The sequence below is a fragment of the Lutra lutra genome, chromosome 8 (genome assembly GCF_902655055.1).
Source record: "Lutra lutra chromosome 8, mLutLut1.2, whole genome shotgun sequence".
NCBI classification, from domain to species: Eukaryota; Metazoa; Chordata; class Mammalia; order Carnivora; family Mustelidae; genus Lutra; species Lutra lutra.
In genome coordinates this window covers 3,599,469-3,613,941 of record NC_062285.1, presented here as the reverse complement: position 1 = coordinate 3,613,941, position 14,473 = coordinate 3,599,469, and the positions used below count along the sequence as shown (strand labels likewise).

General features: G+C 43.3%; 1 long non-coding RNA gene across 1 annotated transcript; it reads right to left on the bottom strand.

Moving 5' to 3' along the window:
- Positions 1-5,143: 5,143 nt before the first annotated feature.
- Positions 5,144-7,028, bottom strand: LOC125106142 (uncharacterized). The gene is made up of 3 exons (XR_007129244.1): positions 6,719-7,028; positions 5,482-5,553; positions 5,144-5,276 (listed from the first exon to the last, which is right to left on the bottom strand). It is a non-coding gene; the product is annotated as an uncharacterized LOC125106142 (long non-coding RNA).
- Between the last annotated feature and the right edge of the window lie 7,445 nt (positions 7,029-14,473).

Genomic DNA, 14,473 nt, shown 5'->3' with positions numbered 1-14,473 from the left:
TCCCCCACCAACCCACTGTCCCCAAGTCTCCAGGTGTTCACTGGAAGCTCTCTGAACCCCATTCTTTTGGGGTTTTATGAAGGTTCCATTACACAGGCATGGTGGATTAAGTTGTCAGCCATTGGCAGTTGGTTCCCCCTCCGGGCCCTCTTTCCTCCTGGAGGTTGGTGTGGGTGCTGGGTCTGAACATTCAGACCCTCCAGTCCCAGCGTCCCTTTTCCAGGAAACCAGCCCACACTCTCCAGTGTCTTCCAAAAGCCACCTCATTAACATAACACAAGACATCTCCAACACCTTATTCACTCAAGAAATCCCAAGGGTGTTAGAATCTGCGCCAGAAACAGGGGAGAAGCCCAAATATGTATTTCTTAGTATAAATCACATCACAGCCTCTTTAATCAAAGAACTTGAGCCTGGAAGGGAATGGTCTCTGCCTGCCACTCCCCCAGCAGGAGTGACCAGGGTCCTGTGACAGACCCCTGGAGTAAACCCCTGCTTAGCCTCTGACCTGGTGATGAGCCAGAGGACTCTACAGCCCTCAGTTTCCCTCTCTGCATGAAGGACTGTCACCCAGACTGAAGGAGATCATGCCCTTCCCCCAACCCCTTTCACCCAGTGCTGGAAATGGAGCTAAGTCCTCAGCAAATACTACTATGTCATTAACACGGCTGACACTTTAAGGCAATTTTCTTCCTCATGTTTTTCTGTCTTATCCTGCTGTCCTACTTTTCATGCTATAAATCTGGTATCTAACCACAGACAGCAAGTTCCATCAGAGTCTATATTTTACAGCTGGGTCTTTCATTCTGACATTGTCTAAAATACCCTGAAGCATGCAGAAGCATTCAATAAATCCTTGGTGAATTAAAGGGATTTTCACATTAATAATGGTAGCATTTATTATGTATTTTGTGTGTGTGTGCTGGGCCCTGTGCTGAGTGTTTCATGTGCTCAAACTCATTTAATCTCTACTAACAGCCTTAAAACGCAAATACTCTATGAATGAAATACATTTTTTGATGAGTTGCAAGGATGCCGCGTGTTTTGTTGCCATAGCAACAGAGATCTGTCCACACAAATCCAATTTTAGGAGGCATAGTCATTGTTCTGCCCTTGTCTCCTGTCTCAGCACTGTTTCAAGGCATACACATGAAGATAGTGTGGCGTGAGACCTGCCCAGAGAGACTTTCTTCTTTGCTACCACTGTTTCCCACAGCTGAAAATGGGTGTTCTAGAATCCAGACCCTCCTGTTACTGCATGGCAGCACTCTGAGCCCAGGCACAGACCTCAGAGGTCCGTGGAATATGCCAGAGACATCCAAAACCAAAGGGGAGAAAGCTGGGGTGTACTTAGAGAGCTCAGCTTTCATTCAGTTGTTAAATGCTTGAAAGCATTGGGTTTATAAAAGTGCAGTGGGCATGATAGATTATGCAGAATTCAGGGTTTGCAGGAGCCCTTGGGGTACCTCATGAGCTGCCAGCAAGTGATAGCCAATCGACACCCCAGACGTCCATGGCTTCCACTCATGCTCCCTGACAGGATGGATCACAGAGATCTCTGTCACGGTGCAGTCTCTGTTTGAGAAGGAACTATATCTCAGGTATCCTTAGCAAGAGGCAAGTACGGCTTCCATGCACAGTTTCAAGGCCTATCCACTCGAGCTGGTCATAAAGCACTGATGAGCATTCAAAGTGCAGTGGAAGAATGTGTGTCCTTCAGTTAAAAAAGATAGATTTATAGAAATATATATGCTTATATGAAACTGTGTCCCTTCTGAATGCCAAACACAATATTTCATTCTTTTTACATTTTTGTCATGGTACAATAAACATAGTGTAATATTTACCATTTTAACCATATTTAAGTGTGGGATTCATTGACGTTCTGTATGTCCTTATTCTCCGCAGCGATTGCCATCCGTCTCCAGAACTCTCATCGTCCCAGGCTGAAACCCCGTATCCACTGAACACACACACTGCTTTCTTTCGTACCAGCTATCACAACAGACCCATGAGGATTCTTGCTTTCTTCTTGTTTTTCTTTCCTTTTCTTTTCTTTGCTTTTCTTTGTTTTTTATTTGTTGAAGTGGACTTGACATACGATATTAGTTTCAGGTGTCCAATATATGGATTCGACAATTCTACACATTACAGAATGTTCACCACAGTAAGTATGAACACTACCTGTCGCCGTACGATGTTGCTACAATATGACTGACTGCATCTCTTCGGCTCCACTTTTCATCCATGACTTATGTATTTTATAACAGGAACTCTGTGCCTCTTAATGCCCTTCCCTGTTTCACCTACCCTGACCCTTCCTTCCTTAGGCAACTAGCTGCTCTCTGTAGTTGAGTCTGTTTCTGTTTGTGGTTTTGTTTGTTCATTTGTTTTGTCTTTTAGATTCCATCTATAAGTGAAATCGCATGGTGTTTTTCTTTCTCTGCCTGATTTATTTCACTTAGCATGAGACCCTCTAGTTCTATCCGTGCTGCTGCAAATGACAAGATCTCATTCTTTCTTATGGCTGAATAATATTGCATTGTGTATGTACACTGTATCTTCCTTTTTTTAAAAAAGGTCTTATTTTTAAGTGATCTCTACACCCAACATGGGGCTCAAACTCAAATCCTGAGAGCAAAAATTACACATGCCACTGATTGAGCCAGCCAGAAGCCCTGACCAGATCTTCTTTATCCATTCGTCTACTGATGGACACTCAGGTTGCTTCCGTATCTTGGCTATTGTAAAAAATGCTGCAATGAACATATATCTTTTTGAATTATTATTTATGTTTTGGGAGGTTAAATACCCAGTAGTGGAATTACTGGATCATAGGGTAGTTCTATTTTTACTTTTTGAGGAACCGCCATGCTGTTCTCTACAGTGGCTGCCCCAGTGTGCATTCCCACTGACAGTGCATGAGGTTCCCCTTTTTCCACACCCTTGCCAACACCTGTTGTTTCTTGTGTTGTTGATTTTAGCCGTTCTGACAGGGGGAGGTGACATCTCATTGCAGTTTTGCTTTGCACTTCCCTGATGATCCGTGATGTTGGATATCTTTTCATGTGTCTGTTGGCCATCTCTATGTCCTTCGAAAAATACCTGTTCAGGTCCTCCACCCATTTTTAATCATATGTTTGGTTTTCCTTGGTGTTGAGTTGTACGAGTTCATTATATGTTAACCTCTTATCATCTATGTCATATACAAGTATCTTCTCCCACACAGTAGGTAGTCTTTTCATTTTGTTGATGGTTTCCTTTGCTGTGCAAAAGCTTTTTAGTTTGATGATGTCCCCAAAGTTTATTTTTGCTTTTGTTTCCCTTGGCTCTGAAGACAGATCCAGAAAAATATAGCTAAGGCCTATGTCTAAGAGTTTCCCGTCTATATTTTCTTTCAGGGTTTTTACTGTTTCAGGTCTTACATTTAAATCTTTAATCTAGTGTAAGTTTGTTTCTGTGTATGGTATAAGAAAGGGGTCCAGCTTTATTTTTTTGCATGTTGTTGTCCAATTTTCCCAACATCATTGTTGAGGAGACTGTCTTTTTCCCTTTGGATATTCATTCCCCCATTGTCATGGATTAATTGCCCATATAATTAGGGGTTTATTTTTGGGCTCTCTATCTGGTTCCACTCATCTGTGAATCTGTTTTCATGCTACTACCATAATGTTTTGATCATTATAGCTTCATGGTGTAGTTTGAAATCGGGGATTGTGATTCCATGAGGATTCTTAGAGTATGCATACAAATATATATATGTATTTCAGTATTATGGGATGTTCAAATCGGGAAGCATATTCTGAGGTGTTTGACATTCTCTGTGGAAATGTGTGTCATGTGAAACTTAGAATAGGGAAGTGACTACAACTTTATTAATAAGGAAATGTGCTGAGAATAATGGAATGAACACATGAAATTAGATACTAAACTTGAAATTGAATCACAATTATATTACTTGGAAAAAAGAAAGAAAGAAAGAAAGAAAGAAAGAAAGAAAGAAAGAAAGAAAGAAAGAAAAGAAAAGAAATGAAAAAAGGAATTGTGTCTAAAAGAAGCCAGAGAAGAATATACGTAGAGTTGCTTAAGATCATAGCATCCGACAGAATTTAGTATAGGTGAGTGGCTCATGTGTTACTCTTAGGCTCAAAGTGAATTACATGGGTAATACTGATAATATCATTGTTTGTATTTTTTGTTTTAATCTTTTCACACCTCACTTGCTTCCATGGACAGATTTTTGTAGTTTTGTGGGGTGAAGGTGGGAACACTAGAACAATGGATCAATATCACAGTAAAAATGACCTACATTTACGTGTAAAGGTCCAGTACATGGGTTAACAATATAAAGCAAAGCTATACAGAATTACTTAGTCTTTGGTGTTTAGTACCTCATTTACAGAAAATGGGCCAAAATCATTTGCCAAATGGAACAAGTAGGGAGTAATAGTTTGTTCCAGTTAAAATAAATCCTGTAAAGGGGTTTTGTTATCTTATCTATGTAGCATCCTCTAAACTTAGAACATGTTTTATGATACTTATATTATTTAAATAGGAAAAGAAGAAACAGGAAGTTGAACTGAACTGAATTATCAGATTAAGTTTTTTGTTTTTAATAAAAACATATGAGAGATAAAATAGGGGCCCTCTATGAATTTACTATTACCAAATAACTTCTTCAACATTTTTGAGATATTTCTTTTTAGTCTTTTTTATACATATTTTATACAGCAATTACAATACTGTGCTTTGTTAACCTAACATGAGCACATTTCACATTTTAGAAACTTGACAAACATTTTAATGAATTTTTGCTCATTTGTTAGCTAGACATGTCATGTTATAATTATTCACTTTTATATTGTTGAAAAATTATATCTTTTCTTTTACTTTTGTTACTATTATGAGCACACCATGAGAAAGATCTGGCCATGTGCATTGAGATTATGGTCTTAGAAAAATTCCCAAAAATAGGAATACTGAATCAAAGGCTATGAACATTTAAGTTCCTTGTCAATTCACTTCTTCAGGTAAATAATTTTCTCAAATAAACAAGGCTTGTTATTATTTATAGCCACATCAGCAATGACCTGAGCTCTCATTTTTTAATTATAAAATTTGAAGGTTATAAATTACCATTTCTTTAAATATGAGTCTTTTGAGTAACATTAATGGGTAGTCTTATGTGTCAGATCCACACGGCCACACGGTGCCCAGATACTTGGCCAAAAATTATTGCAGGTATTTGTGCAAGGGTGATTTTTGGATGAATAGTACTTTATTTTTTTTTTAAAGATTTTATTTATTTGACAGACAGAGATCACAAGTAGGCAGAGAGGCAGGCAGAGAGAGAGGAGGAAGCAGGCTCCCCGCTGAGCAGAGAGCCCGATGTGGGGCTTGATCCCAGGACCCTGGGATCATGACCTGAGCTGAAAGCAGAGGCTTTAACCCACTGAGCCACCCAGGCGCCCCGAATAGTACTTTAACGGATAGACTTGATCAAGCAGACTGCCCTTCCTCATGTGGGTGGGTCTCACTGGATCAGTTGAAGGCCTGAACAGAACAAAAAGCTGGTTATTCTCCATATAAAAGGAAATTCCTCCTGCCTGACAGCCTCTGAACTGGGACAGTAATTTTGCCTGTCTTTAGACAGGAACTGAAATGTGAACTCTTCTTTGGGTTGTGAGCCTGATGGTCATTGGACTAGAACCACACCTTCAGCTCCCCTGAGTATCCAGACTGCAGACTCATTGTGCAGATCTTGGGACTTATAAGTCTACATCATCACACTGGTTCCTTATAATCTACCCATCCATCCATCCATCCATCCATCCACCTGTCTATCCATCCACCCACCCACCCACCCACCCATCCATCCATCCATCCACCCATCCATCCATCTATCCACCCACCCATCCATCCATCCATCCATCCACCCACCCATCCATCCATCTGTCCATCCATCCATCCATCTCTCTCTCTCTATCTACACATTCACATACACATACACATGCGCATCCTTTTGGTTCTGTTTCTCTGGAGAGCCCTAAGACAACAACTTGACCAGCTTACTGCATACTTGCTAATTAATTCTATTTCCTTACTTTTGAATGATATGCTCATGTTCTCTGGCTATGTATATATTAGGGCATTCTTATTGGTTGCCATGAACTAAATTCTATACATTTTTATATTTTCAGTAAATTTTAACTGTCCTGACCAACCCACCTTCCTAAAATCTCAAGAAATCCACTAAGAAACACCAAATTTTAATGAAAACTTAAAGAAAATTCTGATTCTGGAAAAAAAGGACAGAATGAACACCCAGAGTATATAGGACACAGCTTCTCTTCCTCCCGGTCAAAAGAGAAAGAAAAATGAAAAGTCAGTTTTATGTTTAGCACAGTATGAATTAGTTGCTCTTTTGGCTTTGTGTCATGGCCAAATCCCAAAGACTGGCTCCAGGTTCTCCAGCAAGCCATTAGACCTCTGCCACCACAGAGCAGTTTGACGGAAACGTGGGGTTCATTTTCACTCGCACTAGAGAGATTCTCAGTCCTGGAAGGGAGATCAGCCTGAGGCTTGGGCAGAACAGTGGGTTTCTGGGCCTCCTGCCCTTGGCCATCAGCCTCTTACAGCTCCAAGTGTCGGGGAAAAGGGACACCACAGCTCCCATCTGCCACCTCCCTTTGTCTCACAGTTGCCTGTCCCCGCACACCTTGACAGGACGTTTGTGCCAGCCTTGTGCTTTCCTCCACCTCGGAAGCTGAAAGAGAAGAAAAACAACCCTGGGAGCAGCAAGGACAGCTTCTGACCTCTGCGGCGATTCTTAAGGATTGATTTAGCTGCTTCTGGTTTTCAAGGCAAGAATTTCCTTGAAACCCTAAAAAGACCTCCACTTTTACATAAATCAGACCAAAATGCCAAAATGGTCCCTGGCCTTGTTTGCTATCATTCTCCCGTGGCTGACCGTGATTCTGCGTGTTAGGGACTCACACCCCAGGACCCTGACCCATCAGAGAGCTTCCTCCCACGCTCATTCCCAGGCCCTTCACTCCATTAGGAGAAGCCCCATTGGCCACAACCTACACGGAGAGGGTCTCTCTACCTTAAAAAGCTTCAAAACCCACTCTCCAAATAAAAATGTCAGCACACTTTGGTGCCTAACGTTCACTTACAGAAAAAAAAAAAAAAAAGAAAAAGAAAACTGACATTAAGAAAGCTGGAGGAAATGGAATTCTAGCCCTAAAACCCAACTGGCCCATAACTAGTCAAGGAAAGTGGGATCATTCATTGTTCTTTCCCAAGACTAAAATTAAAACTATTATTATTTCCCCCCACTTAATGGTTTAAGTTTAACCAATAGTTGTAAATATTTTAGCAGACAAAGAAAGGTTTTTCTTAATAGGAGCTCATTCAAAATATAGGATAGTAATTAAAGGAAACCACTGGTGTTTACAGTTTTATACTCCTCCTATTAAAATGAGCTATGTATGAAGAAAAATGTGTATCATAAATGGAGATTATGGTCACCAGAGAGAATTCTCTATTTTAAGCTAAAGATAAATAATTCATAAGTTTCCCATAATAGCATGTGCTATCTTAGATGTTTGATATCAATTCATAACACAAAGAAACTGATAATGTTACTAAAAGGCGGTCATAAAAATATTTCTAATTTCCATTGTCTACCACAAAAATACTGGTAATTATTTAGGGTGAGAGCTTTTTTTTGTTTTCTGAAATTATTTGAATGAAACCACTTCCTTTAAAGACGCGTGATAAAGAGCAGGTCTCGGCTCATTGCAAGCACATCTGTGCAAAATTGCTAAGAAACCTATTCTAATGTCTCATCTCTTTTTTAAAGTGCATATCTTGTGCTGTAATGGTCACTGGAAAGTGCTGCTAAATTTGCAGGAGAAAATTTTGCATAGAACATTGTTTTAAGGAGGAAATGACAACTAAGCCCTTAAGGAAAGGTTTTGCAGCAACATGATCCTACTTCTACGGCCTCAAGCATTTTCTTCTTACTTTCTTGGAACCACAAGAAAGATGTGGGGTTGCCTTAACAAAAAACCTAGATCGAATCAAAACAAAGACCATTCACAGAGAACTGAACACCTTAGGGTCAAGCCGCTGGTCCACAGACAGTGCTCCAAGAAAGCTGTAATTCTGGATCATACTGCTTCTCTGGGCCACACCTGTCTCCGAAAGGCAAGTTGTGTAGCTAGAAAGGAGCTGTAGTGGTGATCCCAGGACCACAGGTCGCTCCAGACATCTGCCGTCGGTTTTCTCCCCCGCGTCAAGGGGAAACAGTGGGAAAGAAATGCCCTCGACAGGGAGTCCACCAACTGGAGACACTGAGCGACCATGTCCTGGGTGAGATCCTGGGGCACAGGACCTGCAAGCAGGTACCCTCGCTTTGCCTCAGGAGGTCAATAAAAGCAGGAGGGGAGTGTCGTCAAGTGCTGAGCCACAAATGCAGCCTGTGACAGAGGAAGTCACCTGTGCAGCAAGAAGCCACCCCGCGGGCAGACTGGGAAGTGTGAGGCAGTGCAGTGGGACGGGCCCACGACGATGTTACCGTGGCCTCTTCAGGCCCCTGTCCCGCCCTCACCTCCACCTGCCTGGCTCTCCTTCTCCATCCTTCTTCCTTTTCAACCCTCCAAAGGCAGCATCCTAGAAGCACCCACCTGAAAGAGATCTCAAAACACCAGTTTCAGAATGTTCAAATCATTCAGGGTCTCAGTCCCACCCCTGCTAATAATTTCAGTTCTTCTCCCTGGACGGCCAGGCAAACCCCATGGAAAGCCTCAGGGAGGGCCAACCCCAGTCCCTTTCCAATAGCTGGTGGGTCCTGGTGAGCAGAATGAGGGACAGTCTCACTGGGAGGTCTTTGGGTCTTTTCAAACCGAGCCATGCCTTTCTTCCTCAACCTCCCGCCCTCAGCTTGTGCGCCTTGGAGCCTGTTTTCCACACCTGTGAGCCTCCTGGACCCCAACTCCCCAGCCTGGACCCCAACTCCCCAGCCTGGCCCAGTCCCATGCTAAATCATTACACTTCCGTCTTGCCTTAATGTGTGCCTCTCCCTGCATCCACCTTCTTCTGGAGACTCTACCTCCCACGCCTCTGCTCAAATCTGCTCCCTCTTGCGGGCTTTGTACGGTTTCTCATGGTATGCTCAGTGTTGAAACCATCTACAGTGTTCAGCAGCTTCTGAATAACCCTGTGCAATATATTGGCTCAGTAAAAAGTTCACATAGGCAGTGCATTAATGACTCTGAAGCTCATAAGATAAGTCATAACTAGAAATAGAAATAACGATCATGGACAAACACAAAGATGTCTTTTCAGAGCCATGCAGGTGAATAAGTTTACTTGGGAGGAGAAAGCTGTTAGAGGAGAAAGGGGGGTCAAGAATTTATCTTTGTGACTTTTAGGGTTTGAGAAGATGAGGGTGACCCTGCAAAAATGTCTCAGAAGAAGTAGCCGATAAGCAGAAGATTCGGGAAATAATGAAGTGTCTCAAGAGGAAATGTACAGTAGTTTGCATCAAATGCTCCGGGAGTTCAAATAAGAGAATTCCAGAGAAGTGAACATTGGATTTAGCAACACAAAGAACATCCTTCACCTGAGGAGAAGAGTTCTTTGTAGATTGTAGATTGTAGCCCCCTGCAGGGTTGACTGTTAAATTTTATATATGCATAAGAAGAAGGAATGCTATTCGTCTCTCATCCATCCATCTTTCCGTCAATCCTTCCTACTTTCTTTCCTTCCATCCATCCATCCATCCATCCACCCATGGTCCTGGCTCAGAGAGACGATGTGTGGTGTGTCCTCTTCTATTAGGCAAGAATTGTTTGAAGTAATAGGGTTTACATGCTCCGTGGGTGTGTCTGATAAAGAGGAAAAACTCAAAGAAGAGATCAGACTTGCTATCATGGCAGAGGAGATTGTCAAATCCATGAGAATAGGTGCCATCAATAAGGAAAGACATGCTGGAAAGAAAGCAGAGGTTTGTGAGGGAAGTCCCAGTGGTCAGGGAGAGACAGAGTGGTGAAAAGAGCCAGAGGGTAAATGTAAGCGTGTATCAGAGATCTAATTCAGGGACCAGGCTGACAAATTTCATACATCTCAGAGGCTATTTGAGCAACTTCAAGTCAAGCTGCAGGACGCGCAAAGTGAAAGTGTCCCCCATCGTGACTTGTTATTGCAAAAGAATCATCACACGCCTTTAGGCTGCAGCCCTATAGCCCTCATGCACACCAGGTGACCCAAATGTGGCGTATTCCTGCTCTATGACTATGCCAGGTGTGTTTGGGGGGGGGTTTCTGAGATTTCCAGCAGCGTGACAGCCCCTCAGGAGGGCTGACCTGCCTTCTTTCTGATAAATTATAAGCTCTTCTCCTCCTGAAAGATCATAAAGGCATGGGATGAAAAGTGCCTAGAGAGGACATCAGGAGGCCACTTGTGGTTTTCCCTCTAAAAAAAGATGTGAAGTTTAGAGGAAGAATGAAGGCTCCTCCTCAAAGTTCTACTTTGGGATGGGCTGGAGAAGAAGAGTCAACTAGATTCCATGCTGGGGACAATAATTGAGTTATCTGGCCTGTGGGATGAGAGCTGTAGCTGTAGAGTAGAGTAGCAGTCCCTGCTAAGAGCTCCTGGGATCACAGGCGATGGGGAGGGGAAGCTGCAGCCAGCATCCATCCCAGATGGATGACCCAAGTCACAGCCACCCAGACCGTTTCCCACCCCTCTCCCCACACAGACACCTCTTCAGACACCTTCCTCCAGTCTCTCCAAGGTCACTCTCTGGGGTACCTGCCACAGTGGACTCTGGCATGTGGGGCTCTAACCTGAGCCCCTCTGCCTCCTGCTTCTCGTGTCCCTCCACTCAGGCAACACTCACCAAGCCAGCCACTGGCCTGTGTGAGGTTGAACGAGGGAATGGAGAAGATCCCTAGTTGATGTCTCAAAAAAATATTGTGCCACCACATAACATATTCCAACTTCAATGTCCCTTCAGCCAAAACTAACCATTGTCTTATCTTCACTCTGACCAGCTCCTTCTCATTTCACAGTACTTACGTTCAGCCACTAAGTCATTTCCCACCACACACACCACTCCCCCCCAACCCCACGATGCTGTCTCCCAGTCTCACACTGCCAGGATTGGTTCATCGGGAGCCACAACTGGTAGTCCTTCGGCACTGCTCTGGAAAAATGCCATTTAACACACAGAGAGAGACTCTACCCCCCAAAAGTCTGACTAAATAAACACAAACAACTAAGTCACTCAGATATATAGGTCAGTTAGCAAGTCACATTCGGAAATAAATTCAGTGAAAGGGCTTCACATTCAGAAATAAGATCTTATTTGAAAGGATGCCTGAAAGGCATTTTTCCAAATCACACTCGCTCCTTCAACTGACTTGGGTTATATGAGCGAAAAGTATGCTCATTAGCAAAACCTGAATCAAGGCTGATGTAAGTATATGGGTGACAGCCATATGTGGTTTGAGCACCTCGAGCTGCCTTGGTAAGTGTCTCTGTCAGCTGGAAATGGAGGGACGTGCAGGGAAGCTGTTGGCTGCACACATCTGTGACTTTTACTAGATAAGAAAGATACAATTTAATTAATTTTAGCATAAAATGGAAGAACTGCTAAGGCAGCCACTTTCCTTTTTTCATTTTCTTTTTCTTTTTTTCTCTTTTTAAGATTTTATTTATTTATTTGACAGAGAGAGATCACAAGTAGGCAGAGAGGCAGAGAGAGAGAGAGGAGGAAGCAGGCTCGCCGCTGAGCAGAGAGCCCCATGTGGGGCTCGATCCAGGACCCTGAGATCATGACCTGAGCCAAGGCAAAGGCTTCAATCCACTGAGCCACCCAGGCGCCCCAGGCAGCCACTTTCAAAGGAAATTGACCACGTTTGACTGAATCATTACTACTCAAAGTTCTAAGACGTTCTCGACACCTGACACTACTGTCCACCTTTGCAGCTGGCTCACTAGCCCTCCGTAATGGTTTAAGTATGTTTTGGTAAAAGTGAACTGTTCTAACTACAAATCCATACATTTGTGGGTCAAACACTTGGACACAAGTTCTACAAAAACTTTGATTTTTTGTAAATAATGGTCCTCTTTTAGAACTTGATAATTAAATGGTAAATGAGATGAAAAGTTTTCATCATGTATTTGAAAGGTTTTTTTTTTTTCTTTCCTATCTTAACTCAGATCTTGACTAAAATAATATAGAACTGATTTAGTCAATGCTATTTGATTTCTTAGAACTATAGCAACTGGAAATTTTCTAGCAGAACAGGATTTCCTGGTTTTTGAGAAAGCCGCAGAGATCAAACAGCACATCTGGAGCCCGGGGCCCTCATCGGCCGGGCAGCAGGGCCGAGAAGCAGATTGCTTTATGACTGTTTGGTTTCCACGGGTCTCTTTCCGCCTTTTCCTCACTGACAGGACGAGAGACTGGGACCCTTTGGGTTCTCCCCAGGACACCGAAGATAGTCTCTCCATGGACTTCTTTGTGTGTTTGTTTCAATTTTGTTTCTGACGGGTCCCATGTTGCTTTGCACCAAGAAGAAAAACGTAAACGAAACTTTGAGATAGAGTTTTTCTCTTTTCAGCGAAAGGGGAAATGCTTCTCCTGATCCTTTGGAAATTTCCCCTTGCATGATACACTCAGTAATACGCCACCAGAGGTGAAGACTGAGGGATTTCGGCAAACGGGGTCCCAGGGGGCTGCGTGCTTAGGGCCTCCGAGCGCCGTGGGGAGCCCGCTGCAGACTTGCGGTTCGTGCTGTGTGTCTTTGGAGGAAGTGGGCTCATTTATCTCTGATTCACTTTGTGTCTTTTTCCTGGAATAACATGAGCTCCGAGCAGACCACATCTTAGCACGGCGGCCGGTCGGAGGGCAGGCGCTACCAAGACTCCCGGTGGAAAGAGATGCCTGCCCCTTGGGGCTGTTGATTTACCTTCACGTCTCTATCTCAATTCCAACTCTCTGTCCTCAGCACCAAAGTGGTCTGCGATTAATAACCATGCAAAACTACCCCCCAGAAGTGGTGACAGGTATCCAACCCATGTCTAGGCTTTCTAAGGAGAAAAAAAGCCAGATGAGGTTAACAGCTGTTGGCTTTTCCATTGAAGCTTTCCGAGGCGCTCGGTCGCCGCAGCGGACTTAAGATGACAGGATCCTGCATATATCCGGCTTTCCTGTCCTTGAAGCAGTGACCTCAGCCTCCTGAAAGGCAGCTTCCTGTCCTTCATTTTTCTAGGGCCAGGTGGACCAGGTTGCCTAGAATATGGCCTAATCTAGACCCACCTCAAAACATCTCTCTAGAGGCAGCATGGACGTTAAGTCTCAGATTCACCTTCATTTTATCTCCAAGTGACAGATACTCCTGTTGGGGGATGGGGTTGGGGAGATGGTGTGTCCTGACCTGCAGTTGCATTTACTGAAATGGGACCCGGCATGAAAACCAGGTGCCCTACAAAGGATGTGAGGAATTTCAGGTAAACAGCACACCTTCACTGTCACCCGCTCTGAGCACGGGGCGGCAGAGAGCTAGGAATCTTGTCCCCAGGGCCACTCCTGACAGAGACACAGACATAGCATCGCACACACCGGGGACAGGGTCAGGCAGGTGTTGGGTGGGTGTGTGGGGGGATGATTAAGTTCTTCCTGCAGCCTGAGGACCCGTATGGGACAATGATGTCCTAAATCCAGTCCCCAGAGCATGGCAGATGCCAGAATTACAAGGACTATTTGTGTTTAAATTTGCTACTTTCAATGACAAAAATTGCTATGAGGAAAATGCTGAAGTCATCCATTTGTTCTGACCTAGGGAGAAAAGTGCCAGCACCAAAAGCAGCCATAATTTCCCAACATAAAGTTAAAATATAGCCACGATCAAACAGTTGATATTTAATGGCCAAATCCTTTTTTTTTTCCAATCAGTTTACCATTTATATTCTCCTTCCAGAGTCAGGCGGAACTCCTGAAGACACAGAATCCTAGACAGGTGATAACCCAACCATTTTTTGAATTATAAGTCATATTTTTTTTTTAAAGATTTTATTTATTTATTTGACAGAGAGAGATCACAAGTAGATGGAGAGGCAGGGAGAGAGAGAGAGAGGGAAGCAGGCTTCCTGCTGAGCAGAGAGCCCGATGTGGGACTCGATCCCAGGACCCCGAGATCATGACCTGAGCCGAAGGCAGTGGCTTAACCCACTGAGCCACCCAGGCGCCCTGAATTATAAGTCATATTAAATAAGCCTAGAGGCAAGAAGCCCCATGCATAGATATGTCACATTTAGTTGATCATTAGAAAAGTGCAAAAAATATTATCTTGTCTCCCTAACGAAATTATGGGAAGACATAAAATTTACCTACACCTTTTAACCCTTGCTAATATCTGACATAAAATACAAAATCAAGGGCAAGCTGAGGGATTTT